At 44.9% G+C, this 15,302-nt stretch overlaps 1 protein-coding gene across 1 annotated transcript in view; it reads right to left on the bottom strand.

The window, feature by feature from the left end:
- LOC122815596 (serine/threonine-protein kinase 33-like) overlaps positions 1–15,302 on the bottom strand; it is a 1,042,607-nt gene that overhangs the window by 729,110 nt on the left and 298,195 nt on the right. The window lies entirely within an intron of this gene.

The following is a 15,302-nucleotide window of genomic DNA, read 5'->3' as shown; positions in this document are numbered from 1 at the left end:
TAGGGTGGAAATACTTTGGCCAGAGCAGGGACTCTGTCAGGCTGGTTAATTATTTTAAATACTTCCGTAAGTTGAGTGAATTTGAGAAGATTGGGTAGTTCAAGCCAGCCAAGTTTCTTTAGGTTAAGGCAATGATGGGTGCGGTATGGGGTTTCAGTTATAAATCTTGCTATGTGATTATAGGCGACAGTGAGCATGTTGAGTTCACGCTTATTGAGGAATGATAGGATAGGGGAAGAGTACATGAGGGTAGAGAGAAGATGAGTTCGAGCAATGATAAGTTTGGTGTGAGGGGTTAAGAAATTCCTAATACGATACATTGACCCAAGTTTTTTATTAACTGTCCTGATGGTATTGCTAATGTGAGTGTCAAATTTCAACTTGTGGTCAATTGTTACTCCTAATAGTTTAGTGTTGGGAACAGGGTCTATGATGGTCCCGTTGGTGGATTTTACATGGAATGAGAGACTATTAGGAGATAGAGGTTCATTACCTAGGGGAGTAGCTACTGATGGAAAAAAATAGCAGCATCTTGGTTTTTGCAGGATTTAGTAGTAGTTTCAGTTCAGTGAACCAGTTTTCAATTTTCGTGAAACAGTTCTGGGTCTTTATTTGTAGTTGTGAGAGAGAGATGTCAGAGCAGATCAGGGTGGAGTCATCTGCATATTGAATGCAGGTGGCTTCGGGTATAACTAGGTGAAGATTGTTGATGAAGACTGAGAATAGGAGGGGACCTAGTATAGAGCCCTGGGGGACGCCAATGGTATTAGGTAGTAGGTCAGATAGCCTGTTTTGCCATTGTACAGCCTGTTGCCTACCAGTGAGGTAGGCTTTAAACCAATTTAGGGCTGGGTTGTCTAGATGAAAGCCTTCCAGTGTTTGGAGCAGTAGTTGGTGGTTGACCATGTCGAAAGCTTTCGATAGGTCCAGAAAGAGAGCAGAGGAAATGAGTTTATTGTTGCGGTTATTATTAATTGAGTCAGTAAAGGAGATGAGAGCAGTGGTGGTACTGTGATGGGGGCGAAACCCGTGTTGGGAATTAGACAGAAGACAATTGAGGGTAAGGTAGTTCATAAGTTGTCTGTGAACGCACCTCTCCATGATTTTAGCTAGTGGGGACAGGATTGCTATCGGTCTGTAGTTGGAAGTTTCGTGGAGGAACCACCTTTGTGGAGAGGGATGATATATGAGATTTTCCAAATAGATGGGATTATGGATTTTTTTATGGATGTATTGATCAAGATAGATACGGATAGGAGATAACGCCTGACGCTATCTGAAGGTATTCGCTGGAAGGTGATCTGCCGCTAAGGTGGTTGGTTTTAGTTTTTTTAAGAGGGAGCGGATGTACTGGGTAGGAACAGGTTCGAGTTTAAAGGAGGGTGGAGTTGAGTCACAAGCGTAATTGGGTGGAGAGGAGGTGTTAGTAATCTGGGCGGCTAGGGACTGTATGGTATCCGTGAAAAGGAGTTAAAGGCGTTGGCAATTTCTACAGGATTTTTCCTATGAGTTTCTCAGGGGTGGGGTGGTAGATTTGCCAGGATGGAGGAGGTTATTAAATCCGCCCAGAACTTTTGGGTTATTCTGGTGTTTGACCTGGAGTTGGCAGTAATACTGTTTTTGTCTTGACGATGGCTGTTTTAGTCGAGTTTCTGAGTTGTTGGAATTTAATGCGGTTCAGAGGAGTTTTGGTAGCTCTCCACTGGTCCCAAGCCTGATCACGGAGTTTAATTTTGGTTTTAGTCTCCCTGGTTAGCCAAGGTGCTATACGTTCTTTAGTTCTAATTTTCCGAATGGGAGCGTGACGGTCTAGTATGCTGAGGAAAGTATTGTTGAAGTATGTAACACTCTCCTGTAGGGGTAGGGTTTTGAGGCTCGACCAGTGACAGGATTTAAGTTCAGCAAGAAAATGTTGTTCGTTAAATTTCTTCTTATTGACAATAAAATGTCCTGATTGAATCCTATGCATGTACTGTTATATAATAGACATCATTGAGCCAGAAATAGAGTGTACTAACCCACCAATCAAGCTAAAATAATTCTGGAATACTATCCCTGCATGTACTGTCATAACATATAAGTTAGCAGGCCTGACAAAGAGTGTTGTAACCTATCAAGAAAGGTATAATATGTCCTGAATATGTCTTCTGTATGCACTGTAATAACAACTTCCCTTAAAGGCACAGCACTCCATTATACTGTTCTAGCATGTCGAGTGGTAGATTACTGGTGTCCTCTCCAGTTCAGCTAGTTAATCTGGGTATCTTGAGACAATGCTACAATTGTCTCATGTACACAGACAACCCTCTCCTCCTCCCAACAAACACAAATACATGTGAGAGATGCAACTATATAGCCAAACTGGAGGCTGAACTCTCTCAACTCAGGGCTGGCATGACCAGACAAGAGGAGATGGTAACCGCACACACAACAAACCCAGTCCCACATAGACCTACCACAACTGCAAACCAAACACATAAAAACACAAAGACATACTCGGAGGCTCTAATAAAAAACTTATCAAAACAACAGAGGCTCCCAAAGCAGACATCCAAAAATACACCACCACAAAACAAAACACATGCAACACATACTTCAATAAATCAGTGTGTCAATCAATCACAGCCCTTAAGGCCAAACACCTTGCCTGATACACTAGTAATAGGTGACTCTATAGTCAGACACACTGATGTCCCGCTTACCAGGCTGAACAAGGAGAGGGTGACTGTGAGCTGCCTATTGGGAGCTAGGATCCGCCACATAACACACGCACTCAGGTCACTCCAAAGCAAGTACAAATATGACTCCGTCATTGTCCATGCTGGCGTGAATGACCTGAGACGTACCTGCCTGGACTACATGAAAAGAGACATAGAGGAGCTCTCTGATTATGTAGCCCAGGCTGGTATGACCCTGACCCTGAGCAGCATCTTGACCTCAACACGAATGATGCCACAATTCAAAGATAAGATGATCAGCTTTAATAACTGGCTCAAGTACTGGTGTCATTCTAAGGGGATCCAATATCTGTCTGCCTGGGATGACATGTTGGACAAGCCACGCTGCTTCGCAAGGGACGGCTTGCATCTGTCACCACTGGGCTTCCGGATATTGGCTAAGGCTCTTGCCACCCCCATAGTGCCTTTTTTAGGCAAGGCTCAAAAGACAAACCCACCTCCTTAGAAAACAAAAATGGAACAAAACTAAGGGTAATGCTGCTCAACGCCAGAAGTCTAAATCTCAAGATGCAGGCACTTGATGCACTCCTCAGTATGGAGAACATCGACGTCTGTGCAGTAACTGAAACCTGGTTCAAGGCTCCTGAGAGCACCCCAGTGCTACCAGGCTATACCTCGTATCATGCTTTTCGGGCCCAAAACCCGGGCCGAACCACAAAGGGAGGGGGAGTGTCCATATTCATCAACGACACCCACACCTCCAGGTTAGTAGCAACACATGAAGTATCGGAGACCATACAGGTGCAACTAACCATAGGCAAAACTGCTATACAACTGGTAGCATGTTACAGACCACCCTCCCAATCTCAGGAACCCCACTCAGCCTTCCTGAAGACATTGGAGGATATGAATGTATCACAAAATACCATCATACTTGGAGATTTCAACTACCCTAACATAGATTGGGTACATTATTCTAGCCCTAACACCCTAGCCCAAAGGTTCCTGGAATTCATAAATTCAAATGCACTGGAACAACTAGTCACCTCTCCCACTAGGGGAGATAATATACTAGACCTGATCATCACAAACATGGTGACAAAATGCTCCACACCGGAGGTATACCCCTCACTAGTGAGATCTGACCGCAAACTAATCACCCTGGATATACATATCCCACATCCACACCCAGCACAAAAGACCACAGTGAAAAACTTCTCAAAAGCAGACTTCACTCTTCTTAAGACTGAGATGGTATCCTTTAAGCCCACTTGACCAGTGGACACCACATCCCACAATGCCGAATCATTCACAAATGCTTTCTATGGACATCTCCAAGAATGCATGGATCATGCAATCCCAAATAAATCCAAGTCCCTCTCCACCAAAGGCAAGCGTCCTGTCTGGTGGACCTCAGCCATTAACAAATTGTATAACAAAAGAAGGAAGCTACTGCACAACAGAGCAAAATCCCATAAAGGGAAGACATCTCTGATCAATACTAGCAGAAAACTACATTCTCTCATAAAAACGTCCAAGGCCAACTTTGAGAGAAAAATCGCTAAGGACTCTAAAGATAACCACAAAGCCTTCTTCAGCTATGTTAGAAACCTGGGCGGAAACCCTCAGATATGCTCAGAGTTAGTTCACAACAACAAAAAATACACTGAACACACAGATATTGCCAACATTCTGGCTGACAGGTTCAGTGCAAATTTCTCCCCTCCCTCACCCCCAAAAGAAGAAATACTTATCCCAGCTGAATGTAATCTCCCTGTCATCTCAGATGTCCAAGTGAGAGCCACCCTCAGCAAAGCTAAAAACACAGCATCAATGGGACCTGACGGTATCCCGGGTTGCGTGCTACGTGAACTCCTAGGGGAGCTAAACCTGCACATAAAAATGCTATTTAACCTTAGCCTTACTACAGGATATGCACCTGAACACTGGCGTACAGCAACAGTGGTCCCACTCCACAAAGGGGGTACCTCTACAGACCCTGGGAACTACCGCCCCATAAGCTTAACCAGCCTGGTCTGCAAAGTTATGGAAAGAATCATTATGGAACTCATAAACAGAGACATTGAGGACCTACAGACACTTGCCCCACCCAGTTTGGATTTGTAAAGGGCAGGTCCTGCCTTTTGAACCTGGTTGACTTTTTTGAAACAGTCACTAGAGCCATTGATGAGGGCAAAGCAGTCCATACAGCCTACCTGGACTTGGCTAAGGCCTTCAACACAATACCCCACTCAGGCATCATAGATAAGTTCAACAGCTTAAACGTAAACCCTTATGTCACTAGATGGGTTGCAAACTGGCTAAAGGACAGAACCCATAATGTTAAAATTGCTGGAGCAATGTCAGACTCAAAGCCAGTCACAAGTGGTGTCCCATAGGGATCTGTCCTGGGACCCCTCTTGCTCGGCATTTATTTCTCAGATGTTAAAGCAAACATAGGAGGGTTGTGGCTGACAAAATTCGCAGATGACTGCAAACTAGGCGCCATAGTCGATACACCAGCGGACACATACATCCTACAAAAAGGCCTCACAGAAATGGACAACTCGTGCCGGAGTCATGGCCTTAAACTAAATGCCAAAAAATGTATAGTCATCCCCTTTGGGAAAAACAAAGTATCCACAAATTATCACATAGACAGCAACTCACTGAGTACGAAAAACGTAATCAGAGACCTAGGGACCCAAGTCGACAGCGACCTCTCATTTGACACCCACGTTGCCAAAGTGGTTAGAAAAACATTCTACCTTGCACACATTATCATGAAGGGATTCACATCCAGATCCAAGGATGTCATTGTACCCCTATACTCCTCCCTCATCACACCCATGATTGAGTACAATGCCCCATTTGGTATGTACCTCACCTGGCATTTGCAACAGCTGGAGAGACCACAAAAGTACCTCACCAAGAGTATCAAGGGTCTCCAACATATATCTTATTCTGCCAGACTAAAGAAACTCCAGCTCTATTCAGTAGCATACTGCCTGCTCAGAGGTGATCTCTGCCTGACGTACAAGGCCATGTCCAATCAGGAACTGATGGACATGCTCCACCTCAAAAAATCCAAATCCATCAGAACCACGAGAGCTAAAGACTTAAACCTCGGCACAAGTATGAATATGACATGCTGGAGGGATAGATTCATAACCCAGAGGCTTCCCATGCTCTGGAACAAGATCCCAGTTCATGTTAGGCAGAGCCCCTCACTGACTCTCTTCAAGTGAAATCTTGATGAGTGGATGGGAGATCGTAAATTTACCCCAGGGGTCACATCTGTGTCACTACTCGACAGGGTCACAGTAAACTAATTCTATTATATAAGGGGACCTTCACTGTGTCACTACTAGACAGAGGCACAGTATTCTAAATCTATTCTGTGCATTTTTGTACCATTTCATGGGGTGGCGAAAGCCACATCACTATGGCTAGGCTTACAAATGCCCCAGGGCAGATAGCCTAGTACTAAACTATGAAACTATGAAACTATAAGTAAAAGAGAGAGCCTGTAGAAAAGAGTGTTCAATGTAATTAATAAAGGTATAACACTTGGAGTGTGTCTGTGTCATTTACTTTGAAATATTGTTGTACCCTTGCAATAATAAATAGTACTGTTGTATTAGGTGCTGTCAACCCACAGTTGTGCAGTCCCATAGGAAGTGGATGAAGGAAGTGGCAGTAGCTGTGAAGTATAAAACATTCATTCCCTGAATAAATCATCTACATGAACTGTTACATATCATAAGTCAGATAGCCAGGAATAGAGTGTAGTAACCCATGAATAAAGCAAAAACATGTCTGGAATACTATCTCTGCGTGCACTGTCATAGATAAAAAGTGAGTGAGCCTGTAAAACAGTCTTGTAACCTATCAGTAAAGGTATAACATTTCCTGAATAGGTCTACTGTATGCAGTGTAATGTCAAATACAGGAGAGAGCCTGTAGAAAAGAGTTTTAATGTAAATAAGAAAGGTATAATACTTGCAGTGTGTATGTGCCAGTTACTCAGAAATGTTGTTGTACCCTTACAGTGAAGAAATGTTACTCTGTTGTAGTAAGTGCTGACAACCCCCAGTAGTGCAGTCCCATATAAAGTGGATGAAGGAAGTGCCAGTAGCTGTGAAGTATGCAACAGTCCTAAACAGTTATGAAATGGCTGACATGCATAGGTAAATCTGGCACACGAGTAGCCTTTCAAGGTGTTCCCCAGAAATGTCAGTGTGTTACCTGAAAAGTAGGGTTGTGTAGAAAACAAGTGAAAAAGCCATGTGAACACATCCAGATGTGCAGATACATAAACAAGTCAATGTAATACAAGTATGTAGCAGTAACATCTGCATCCTGGACAGTTACCATGTCAGATATAGGCCAGGTATATCATGAAGTAGCAAAACCCATAACACAATCAAATGCATGTTGCCTAGTGTAAGAATACATGTAGGGGATATACACCTGCAGTCAATAGGAATGTAGTGTACAGTTAAAGTACTAATAAGATGTTAATGGAGGTTTCTTTTTACACCCTACTCCTTGTGCATAAACAATGCAATTCCACACCTCAATGGGTATGACTAATATCATAACATTTGTTGGGACATATGTCCTATTGTTATATAAAATCTGCACTTACTTTGATGCATGTCCCCTGTTAAAACACCACAGTCTTGGTGGCCTGTTGCCACCAATCATCCCTGCATGCTGTTGGAATGTCTACTGTTGTTCAATACATGCAAGTGTTATGCTTGCTGTTCAACTGTTGTAACCCTGGTGTGTTGGGTTAATGGGAATATTACTGCATGCTGTTACAACTAACTTGGAATGCTGTTGTCTATGTTGTAATTAAACACACCTAATCACAGAACGTATGGGAAGGCCGGTCCCAGTGGACTCACCTGTCCCACTTCAGCTGGCAGTTGCACCTGGCACCAGCAGGTCTGGTGCCCAGCCTGGGCCACCATCCTCCATAGGTCCTGTGCCACCTTTGGATGGAAGCGCTGCAGGGGGTGGGGCTCATCCCCCCTGCAAGCGTGGGAGTAGAAGGGCCTCCTGTTACCCTCTGAATGGTCCAGGTTGTGGTGCGTAGGGAGATCCAGCATTTAGTCGCTGATCCCCTATGCCAGCTCGAGGAGAAAGTGGCGTGACTCACGGGTGAGCCTGCCCCTCCTATGCAGCCCCCAGCACAGTGACCCTCGGGTCTGTGAAGGTCCAGTGGTGACTGCCCATGGGTAGGGATTTCAGTCCCACTGTTACCATCTGTGGGCTCATGAGCTTGCGATTTCCAAACATCCGTCCCCGTCAATTGTGTTCACCCACCCCATGTGTCAAACTCCGCCGCTGTATGCATCTTGTTTGTCTTGTCTGTTTACCTACCCAACCTACCTCCCCAAATATACCTACTTCCTCTACCTCACTTTCCACTCTCCCCTGAAAAAAACAAAAAAACCCCCAAAAAGGGCAATCTGTACCTGAAAAAAAATTACGTCCCATACATAGCTTCCCATTTCGCACACAGGTCCATTGGACATGTTTATTTATTTTTATTTTATTTATTTTATTTATTTTACATTTGTTGACCGGGCTAGTCCAGCTGGATATATGTCCATTTTCAGTGGAGGCCCGGGGAGAAAAGCTCCAACGGAAGTTACAAATAATACACAGTAATGGTTTAAACAAGTTAAAAATTCATAAAACATGTACACTGATAATTCTAATTGGCAGTACAACTAACTATGTTGTCTTCACCCCTCTCTCAGGGGTGGAAGGTTTCAAATTTCACTCCAAATTTTCAACATATGCACAGCTGTTGCTGGTAAAGAAATGGGCAGCTATGTACCTTCCCTACACCCATCCTGCACATCCCGAGCTTGTTTTCCTACTGTCTTTCCCTCTCTGTGCCCCCTTTTTCACCACTTTCCTATCTCCCCATTTTCTTTTCTTTCAAGGAAAGTAGCTCGGGGGTTAACGGGAGTAAGCACTTTTAAGCAGTAGTAAGCGGGATTAAGCACATGTGCGCATGTGTGCGCTTAGCTAAGCATCACGCAAACCAGCTCAAACCCGCTTACTACTGCTTAAAAGTGCCTTAGTCACTCTATGGCAGGGCCCTTGTTCTGCTGAGCAGCAAAATAAAAAACCTCTGCCAGTCTCAAACCCCAAACCATTAACACAATAGACTGCATGAATTACCACTAAGCCACAGCAGATATACGAATGACTTGGTTCTGAAATAAATGTATCATGCATTACAATGAGGGAATGTAAATGGAAATTAGGAATGGTACAACACAAACCCTTTTCTGTGGGTCTTTACCAGCAGTGGTTGTGGAATTGCATGATATGACTGTGAAAGGAGAACCAGCCATCCTAGCAGGAATAATGTTACAGTAGCACCTTACAAACACCACAAAGTATCAGACCAGAATAAATACTGGCCACAGGAATACAGTGCAATAACCACATTTGTATGGCAGTTAATTGTGTAAGTGAGAAAAAAGTACATACTCCCATGTATCCTGTGTTAGCATTTGGAAGGGTGTGTACATGTTTACACTGAGATGAGTGTACTGGAAGCAGCAACATGCAGGTATGAGTACAACATGCATATAACTGGCTACAACCCTAGAATTAGATAAGAGACATATACCAACCTTCAGACTGACACAACGGTGTCCAAAGCAACCAAGAATTGGCCCCACCTTTGAAATCTGAAAGGGCTACACCTACCTAACCTAGCATTTTATAGCAGTGGGCTGCAATCACAGTGGGTAATGCAATCACCAAACAGTAGGCTGCATGCAATTACTGAATGGTGGGCAGCAATTGGTGCAGAGGCTGTCACATGCACAAGTGCAGATACCTAGAAAAACAGGCTGTACCTGCAGTCCACACATGCAATTATATCATTGCAGGTGCTGTGAGATAGAGAGTGAGAGAGAGAGAGAGAGACACGAACACAGACTGAGACAGAGACAGAACAGAGTGAGAAACAGAGACCGAAGGTTAAACAGAGGGCAAAAACCCAAAACAAACCCCCAATAAAAAAAAAAACTACAAAACCGTAACACACGGAGCAGGGAAATACGAAGGTAAGATATGTAACTCAAATCTATGTGTTGGCATGTTGTAGATGTTCCCGAAGAGTACTCTACACACTGCAAATCATCCATGTGTGGCAGCAGTATGTATCTATCTGTATCTGCACGTGTGCATAGGGCAAGGGACATACTGCAACTGTTTGTGAAGGGTGGACAACTATCTGTCAGTGAAGGTTGATATGTGTATATATCCATGTAGGTCATGGTGTGACCTAGAAGACAGCAAGCAGTGCGCAGGAGTGGCCTTAGGTCAACTGGTGCCCTAGGCAAAAGGGCCCCACAGCACCCCCTACCACACTTCCTGGTGCCCTCATCCTTGTGTCCACATAAATAGTGGAAAAGCACCCCCGCTAGAGTGGCGCCCTAGGTGGCCGCCCAGTAGGCCTATGCCTAAGGCCAGCTATAGTAGTGTTGATATATGTCATGTGATGGTTAAATGCTGTGGGACAGATTTGTCAGATCTGATGTGTTACAGACAGTGAGGCCTGCTAATGCTACAAGGGCTGAGGACACCCACATGCATTCTGCACAACACTGTGCAATGTAATCACATACCTGTATATCCCACAACTGTCGCATAAGTGATATCCCCACCATGAAAGGTGGACTGTACATGTGCCTATATGTACATCCATGTGTACAGCAATGGATGTGTACATGTATGTGTATAGATATGCATATATATTATATATATATATATATATATATATATATATATATATATATAGATAGATAGATAGATATATACATATAGAGTGTGAGAGAGAGAGACAGAGAGACATGGGGTCATATATACCGCAACAGGTGTGTGGTGAACAAGGCATGGACTGTAGACAAGTGTTGATACTGCAGTGCTATTCCACCTTCCCAAAACAGTGTACCCATTAACTACCACATAGGCAGAGATCTACCTAACAGTGAAGGTGTGATAAGGGAACATGGGACACAGGTGGACAGTGGCCTCCACTTTGATGAAGACAGTGCCACACTACACCTGTAATCTGTCTGTGTGGTATGTGTCATGACAACAGGTGTGTCATCTATGGAAGTATAGGGTAGAGTTCCCCTCTACTCATCACAATGCCCTGTGTGGTATGTACTTCACATGACAACTACACCAGGTGAACAGGCCACAGACAGACCTCCCAAAGGGTAATACTGTCCGCAAACAAATGTCCTATGCAGACTGACTCACAAAACCACAACTATACTGTATTGCATACTGGCCACACAGAGGTGACCTCTGCCAGACATACAAAGGTATGTCACACCCATAGCTGTGTGACAACCACCATGGTAACATATCACAATCCCTTGGGGATACACGCTCTAGGGCCCTAAACCTTGTCAGCTCACTAAACAGCACATGCTGGAGGGATAGGTTCCCATCTCAGACATATGCCATACACCGGAATAGACCACATAGCAATAGCAAACAAGGCTCCTCCTTAGCAGTTGTTATAAATACCCCTGATGATTGTGTGGGAGGTTGTTAATACGCCCCAGGAAACACCTCTGTGGTTCAGGTTAGCAGGGGCAAGTGAAATCAAAGTACATGTGTGTCAAAGGCCAGGGTAGCATATGGCTAGGCTGCTGTAGGCCCTAGGGCCAATAGCATATTACCTACCTATGACACTATGCACTCACACATGTACTTAATGCAATAGCTGCTATGTGAGGTTGATTAAGTTTAACGCTGAATGTGTGCAAGGTCTGTAAATATGTGATAGCTTAGTGTGATGTTGTATCTGACATGGTAGTGCCTATCCTAGCTGTGAGGACAGCAACTGATGTGTAATGTACTGTTAGGCAGACATAGTTGTATGGCATATGATGTGACGTAGTTCTCCGTCGATGAATGTGGTGTCTCATTGTAGGCTAAAGCAATACATGTATGCTTAGTGAGTGGTACTGCTGGTGAATCCATCACCAATATGAACTGTAGTACCACCTGAAGCTGTAGGGCTAAACAGCACAGTATGGTGTGCGCTCACATTGCTTGGAAACACTGTTATGTGTGTTTCCTGTAGTCTGCACAGAGGTTAGACTGCAGGCTTAAGGGTGTGTAAGTAGTGGCATACAGCACCGTATGGTACACAGGTAATGCTCATCTGTGTTGGCATACAGTGGTGGGTTGTATGTTTGCCTGATGTGTGTGTGATTATGCCTGTACAATGGCTGCAATCATATGTGTGTTACAGGGTTAACGTGTGTATCCAGCAACATATATAGGCTGTTACAGCAGTATGCCACCTATAGTAACAACTGGCCACATCTGTTAGGCAGGGCTATGGCATCAATGACTAGGGTGGTTGACTGGTACTACTGTACCTGTACTTTACATCCATTGCAATGGATGACATCTCTGTTCATGCATTGGTGTGATATAAACCCCTGTCTTGAGGTTGTGCAATGTATCACATACAGTGTGTCGGGTACTGTTGTATAGTGGTGTGATATATAGAGTCTGCCAGGCAGTGTTAGTTGTGGCCTGAGAACCAATAAGTGTTATTGAACGTGTGTAACCGCTGACAGACAATAGGATGGTATATATGTCAGTAAAGTGATATCTGTGGGTAAAGGTGTAAAGTGTGCCACAGGACACTCTCACACATATTGTTCATATCTTTTTCAGCCAGATGGCCCACCAACACAACCCAGCTTACACAGCGGATGAGGAAGAGGTGATACTCAACAGACTTTTGCAGCAGTACACTGTGCTCTTCTCCAGAAGCAGCCAGCACCAGCAGGAGCAGACTGCACTGTGGCAGGAACTTGTTAGTGGGGTAAATGACATAGGCATGCATAACTGGACATATGAGCAGGTACGCCATCACTGCAGTGATTTAATTAGACAAGTCCAGTGGTGTGCATCTGATATCCAAAGACAGCAGCTTGCCACAGGTGGTGGGGTGGCCATTCATTCCCCCCTCACCAGAGTGGAGGAGCTGCTCCTAAGCGTGGTGGCTCCTGGGCAACAGCTACAGCAACCTCTGACATGTGTTGTAATGGAGGCCAGAGCCACCCAGCACATCCACCTGGAGCAAGCAGGTAACATGCCCTATCTGTAGACTACAGTTAACTGTATTGTTAGGTTATGTGTATGTGGGATGTGTACTGTGTGTTTAACAGTTTTGCTGCCTAGTGTTGTGCAATACAGATAGTTTGTATAATATTCCTACACCTGTGACTGTTGACTGTTGTTGTACTGCAGTTTAGCATACCCACTGTAACAATGCCACAGTTGTGGCCACTGATGAACCCTCTCATATTCTCGTAGGTCCCTCTGGTGTGACAGCAGGGCAGCCGATCCATGCTGGTGAGTGTGTTATATCTGCAATGTTGGTAATGAAATATGCATGTCATAGGTGAGGTGTAGGCCGTGGACACGTAACACACCTACGCATAATGCATGCCGTGCATGTTTGCTGTGAGGCGTTGCACAGCTCAGTAATGTCAGTAGCTGCCTCAATGACATGCAATACACAGAGCATGACACACAGTTGTGGCAACCCCGTACTGCACATTGGATAGGCATAGTTGCAACACCTGTACACAACATAAGACATTTATCACATGCAGTACACAAAGTCATGCTACATATGGCATAACCACACACCCGCTGTAAGGTCACACGTCAGTATTCCACATGTCATCCACACACACATGATGTACCTCAGGGGTAGAGGCCTATCATGGGGCTGTGCAACACTCTTCAACACATAACACAGTCATGTTAGGCAATGCTCCCTACTGGGCACCTCATACACCCATGTACAAAGTGGCTGTGTAATAGTGAATGTATCCACGGCACTGCAGTTCAGGTACAGCATGCTAGGCAGTGGTCTGTCACACAGTAGTAGCCGTGAGTGACCACAAGATGCATGATGATGATGACGGCACATGGTACTACACCCCATCCAGTTACAGTGACCACAGTACTACACATAGCAGTCTTTGCTGTGCACCTCATTGTTCTGTGTGCAAACATATCCACCTATACACACCATGCATAGCATGTTGTGTGTGTGCTTACATATGCTAGTATACACATTTTGCACAACAGTCGCCATCTGTACAAAGAGTCACATATATGTCCTGGAATGCTACTGGGTGTATAGGTCACATGACACACATTGGGAATGTGTGGTGTTTAATGTTGCAGTCGTGTAGCATGCCATGTCATGGCTGGCAACAACATATCTGCAATATGTCCTACACTCACCATAACCACTGTGCAATGTCCATGTCGTGCATTGGGATTCCTTCATGTCTACATGCACCACTCATCCCATGTCTGTACATTGCATGCATTTGCTACACCTGTGCCCACTATTATGTGATATGGACACAGACACTGTCATCAGACATGGCAATCTATGTGTCACACAGATAACACATGCAGCCATGGTATATATACCGCTGAGTGATGGTGCACATGACATTGCAGAGCAGATAATACTTTCACAGTAATGTTGTGTCCATGTACACATTGTGTTCCAGGGTGTAGCCAATCACTGAACAACTACACACATGCATCAAAGCCATGTATAATGTCATTAGATAGGGCTGTCTACACTTGCACTGCATGGTGTTGAGCAACACATGGTCTGCCTGCTGACACGTGTGTGGTGACTGTTTACCTTGTGATGCTGTCACCCACCATCACCCTCTATTGTGTATGTGTTGGATTGCTGGTGTGTGTGTGTGTGTGTGTGTATGTGCTGTGGTAAGCAGCATATTTCTGTGCATGTGTGCATGTGTTCATGTGTGCATGTGTGCATGTGTGCTAACATCATGTAGAGATTGCAAAGTGTGTTTCCTGTCTTCCTTCCACAGGTGCTGAATTAGGCGTGGCTGAATGCAGCAGGGAACCTGATGTCACCGCCACTAATAGTGGAGATGATGAGACATGTATTGTGGCACAAGAAAGTCTGACAGGGTCTGTCGTTGGTCCACCAATCAACAGTACACAGCGGTCAACCCCATCTATGCGCACACTCATACTGCCAATACATCTCTCGTCACCAATGGCCGTAGCTGAGGGACAGCATACAGTTGGCATTGACCAGAAGAGTGTGGTACCTATGGCAGGTGCATCCCCTCACAGCAGCCATAGCCAGATTACTGGAATGGTACCACATAGGCGGATGTCCAGGGGTTCTCAGGGGAGCACCACTGGTCATATTGCCCCTGGCAGATGTGCCCCCGGATGTATTACAACCTTCAGTATGTTCCAGGCTGTAATGCAGGCACAGGCACATATGGAACGGTACACCCAACAGGGAGTAAGGGCACAGAGGGCCTATTACACTGCTATCAATGACAGCATCCATGACCATGCCGGTGCCATCCGGAATTACACTGAGGTCATTGATAGCTGTTGGAGGGAGACATTAGATGTCCTCCACAATGTGTTAGCCATGAGCCAGGACCATGCAGGAAGGATGAGAAGCTGACGCGGATGCATGCCAGCAACAGCATCAGCTGGCAGTCATCGCAGACGGACCAC

Source organism: Protopterus annectens, chromosome 11.part0 (genome assembly GCF_019279795.1).
Source record: "Protopterus annectens isolate FY-2018-M chromosome 11.part0, PAN1.0, whole genome shotgun sequence".
In the NCBI taxonomy this organism is placed as follows: domain Eukaryota; kingdom Metazoa; phylum Chordata; order Ceratodontiformes; family Protopteridae; genus Protopterus; species Protopterus annectens.
The sequence above is the reverse complement of the archived record's forward strand: the minus strand, read 5'-3'. Positions and strand labels throughout refer to the sequence as shown.